This window comes from Octopus bimaculoides, chromosome 7, assembly GCF_001194135.2.
Source record: "Octopus bimaculoides isolate UCB-OBI-ISO-001 chromosome 7, ASM119413v2, whole genome shotgun sequence".
Taxonomy (NCBI): Eukaryota; Metazoa; Mollusca; class Cephalopoda; order Octopoda; family Octopodidae; genus Octopus; species Octopus bimaculoides.
Window position 1 is genome coordinate 62,809,691 of NC_068987.1, and position 4,814 is coordinate 62,814,504.

Genomic DNA, 4,814 nt, shown 5'->3' on the forward strand with positions numbered 1-4,814 from the left:
CCAATCATGCTGTTAAGGAATTTAGATGCTCCAATAATGTACAATGGTATGCGGATGATTATCAAAAAATTGTGCTCCCGAGTTCTGTAGGCAACAATCTTGAATGAACCGGCCGCTGGCTAAGACATACTTATAACTCCCATGTCCCTTACCCACTCCGATACGACCTACAAGTTTAAACAGATGCAATTTCCCATCAAACTCTGCTTTCCCATGACAATCAACAAGGTGCAGGGACAATCTAACAGAGCAACTATTCTCACACACACAACTGTACGTTGGCTGTCCTCGTGGTCTTTCTATTTGTGCACCCGAGGGAAGGACGAAGAATGTTGTCTACCAAGAGGCACTCCAATGATAACAACGGCAACTTCAACTGCTCCAATTTCAACTCCACAATTTTTTCATCGTCTTGCCAGCCCACATAAGTCCAGTCTTACTTTGCTCTCCTTAATAACTCACCATGACATTCTTTTTTTTCTACCAAGATCCGTCGCCCAAACACCGCTTCATATTCACTTCTTCCTCTTTTTTATGTTTTCGTTTCTCTCTTCGCGTCGTTCTCTGACCGGGTGAAACCGGGCTTAGCTACTAGTAGATATATAAAAAGACTGGATGGTCAACACCGGAACGCTTTTCATCATAAATCTGCTTTATCAGAGCTTACCATGAGCTAAACAACAATAACAGCAATAACAAGAATTAAAACGGCGGGATCAACTATAGTTATAAAATGATTTCTCGTAAAAGGTCGCGTTAATTTGTAAAACTGGTGGAATTACAGAAATGTTACAGCAGCAGACTAAACGAGGTGTTGCTGCTGTATAATTGATAACACATTTTATCGTCCTCGGAACAAATGAAGGGCGAAGTTGACTTTGGTGAGAAGCAAACTCAGAATATAAAGCGATGCGACTAAATACCACGAGCTGTTGTTTAACCCAAATCAATCCTGATCCAGCAAACCTATAATCATCGACATTACACCAGTGACCATCACATCTTTTAATAGGAGAGCTCTTCTTAAAAAACATTTCCCAGTGAGTCAGCAAATTTCCTTCGAACTACACCCCACTTAGAGGTGTGATTTAAAGGAGATTTGCTACCTGTTATTTCTAGCGGATCGAGTGGCTATGTAGAGCTCTACTGACGCTCTAAAGTTTCTGAAATTTCCCCAACTTCACATTTTCCTTCCGTTTTCTTTTCGGTTATTGTCTTCAATCAAGTTCAACCGCATTTTTTAAAGGTGACAACGTCACTTCCTCCAACCTCATCCTATTCACACCCATTTTCCCATCCCCAATTCCTTTTTGTTCCGGTTTTTCTTTCTCCGCCTCTATAAGCTTCTTTCATCTTGCTGTTTTCCTCTATTTCTCTATTCCTGCTTTATAACCACATCCTCTCTCTCTCTTTCTTTCCTTCCTTCCTTCTTTCTTTCTCTCTCTCTCTCTAAACATTTTACTCTTTTCCCCCTTCGCTTTCTAATATCCCTTACCATCCAGTTCTATCGTGCAATTCTTCTTAATTTTCTGCCTCTCCTGTAATTACTGCTTCTTAATTACCCCTCTTCAAGCAATCAACCTTTCCTTCGTCTCGCTTTTCCCTTCTCACTCCTTTATGTTCCCTTCATCAATTCTTCTCTACCTTATTATGTATATCTCTCACTCATTCTTTCCATGTCTGCCTTCCATCACGTGACATGCACACGCGCGCACACGAATAAATTTGTGTCTGTCACGAAAATATGCCGGAAATGGATTTCCTCATGTGCCTAGAATAGATTGACTTATTACATAAACATAACAACGAAATGTACTTTCTTCTTTTGGTTGCAAACAAAACAAAGGCGGTGAGCTGGAGGAATCGTTCACACCGGAAAAAATGCTTAGCGGCCTTTCTTCCGGCTTTACGTTCTGAGTTCAAATTCCGCGGAGATCGACTTTATCGTTCACTCTTTCGTGATCTATAAAATAATACCAGGTGAGCAAAAAGTTCAGGCCTTGTACGCATAGTAGAAAGGCTTGTGTGCAAAACACATTGTTTACAGTAAGCACAAATAATGTTTCTCACATAATAAAAACATTGCAAGTAAATTTCTACACATAAAAATTTTCCTGTGCAAATCAGACAAACAGTAGCAGCGAACACAACAAAACAGTCGGACGCCACCTACACCACAGTCGTAAAATAAACCTTGTTCAACAAATTGTCGAGGGCGCATTACCTAGTTGTTAGGGTGTTGCACTCACGATCGCGAGATCGTGGTTTCAGTTCCTGGACTGGATGGTGCATCGTATTCTTCAGCAAAACACTTCGTTTCATGTTCCTCTGCGATTCATCGACACCCGATGCGTGCTGCACTTGTACACCTGTACACCTGTACAGGCAATGTCGATTTGATGGAGGGGAGTGAGCTGATCTACAGCACATACATTTGATCACTATAAACAAATCGTTTGTGCAGGTTATTCAAAAGAAATTGCAAAACTGTCTTTCCCGGACAACAAGAGACTGTAGCGAGACCACTTTCTATTATGGTATATTGAAAACATTTTGATTTATATAGGCTCATCACTTTAACCTATAGTGATTGGTCAATGTACCTATCATGTGAGTGTTTGGACATTTGTTGAACCCTGCGTTGTGACTGGTTGAGTGTTGCGCCGGAATTGAATCGAAGGTTCAATCACTTTGCTCGTAATATAGTCTCAAACAGCTAATCCGTATGTGTTCGGGAGCCTCCTTTTTCACATAAATTGGTGCGACAAATTATTTACGTGTCAGAAGGGTAATTGTTTTCATCGAGGCGATTTACGTGGATCCTGTCGTTTTTTTTTTCAGAAGAGAATTAATATAACGGAGCCAACGCAGCCAATGCCGACCCAAGCTGAATTATCCAAACGATGAGATGAACAACTACCAGAATTTTGATGGCGTCTTCTACACGAGGTAATTGTTCACCCATGGTTTGGATAATTCAGCTTGGGCAGTCATTGGTTGCGTTGGCTCCGTTATATTAATTCTCCTCTGAAAAAACGATAGGATCCACGTAACTCCCCTTGATGAAAACACTCACCCTTCTGAGACGTAAATAATTTGTCGTACCAATTTATGGGAAAAAAGGAGGCTCCGGAACACATACGGATTAGTTGTTTGAGAATATATTCCGGCGCAACACTCAACCAATCACAACGCCTAACCTTGCCCCGGTGTGTGACTGACCAAGCTGGAACGGATCCTTTTCCGCTTTTTGTGGAATGGGAAACCACCACTTGTGAGGCACTGCATCTGCTGCCAGAAACCGTTAAAGGGTGGGTTCGGGATGCCTTGGCTGATGATGCGCATGTATGCGATGAGGCTGAGACACCTCTGGCTCTACCTGGATGGTTAACGGGTGTGGTCACCGCATGTCAAGTTCTTCCTGCCACAATTGACGTCCTTGCGGGACGTAGGCGCATGGATCACGCGGAGACCGAAAATGAGTGAATGGCAGAGGGAGTGCAGACATGCACTCGCTCTATTCTCCCGCACGAGCAGTACCGGCATCGGGACTACCACTGAGGGTTTTTATAGTGGATTGGTAGAGCACATGTCCGTCGACATCCTGAGGGAGACTCTAGGCTTCGGTGAGGAACAGCTTGTCAACCTGTTCGGAAGAACATTCGGGCTGAGGTATCTGGACAACTTCCAGAAATCCCTGGCCTGGTTGTGCTACTGATCGGCCTTGCCAGTTCGAGAGAGGCTGTCAAGGCATGGTGCTGGTACCCCACCCGCATGCCCGAGGTGCGGACGTGTCAGTGAAACTGTCACGTACGCCTTCGTACATTATGAGTAACTGAGGGGATTGATAATCTATGTCGAACAACTAGTGTCAGATACGGAAAGAGTACGGTTATCGATTGAGTCTATCATAAAGATTGTGCCACCTTCCTCCTTTAACAAGGAAAAGGAAACGTCATTTTTCTGCATAGTAGCCGTATTGAAAGAGACAGTATGGGTGACGCGTGGAAGAGGAATCGAGACAGGCGACTTTATCTCCGGACACGGGTTGGTTAGTTATTTTAACTACTACCTGTCCAGGAAGAACAGTCTGGAGAAGAGATGCCTGCCTCAAAGAACGTTTGAGAAAAGATGGGCAAATGTCGTAAGGAAGTTGAGAGTGAATAGGGCTGCGCTAGTGTAGCTGGTCTGAACGGAAAAGAAGGGAAAAACAGAAGAAAAAACAAAAAATAAATAATAATATAAGAGTAAAAAAGGAAGAAAACCGGCGGGTCGAACACAAACCCAGAAAAATATCATCATTTAATTTTTAATTCATTTCGATTTCACTTGTACTGTGTAAATTCATTCGATTCCATGAAATCAAATTTTTTATACGAACTAACTAATGTATAACCCTAGTTAACTAATTAGCATAAAGTCACTTACAGACAGCCGATGTTAGTGTTTATGTCCCTGTGACATAGCGGTTCGGCAAAAGCGATGGAGAGAATAAGTACCAGGCTTTAAAAACAAAATAAGTTCTGGAGTTGATACATTCGACTAAAAATTCTTCAAGGTGCTCCAGACAGGCCGCAGTCTATTGAGTGAAACAAGTAACAGACAAAAGATATGTACTTGTGTATATGTATTCTTTTAGTTTTTTACTTGTTTCAGTCATTTGACTGCGGCCATGCTGGAGCACCGCCTTTAGTCGAGCAAATCGACCCCATGACTTATTCTGTGTAAGCCTAGTACTTATTCTATCAGTCTCTTTTGCCGAACTGCTAAGTGACGAGGACATAAACACACCAACATCGGTTGTCAAGCGATGG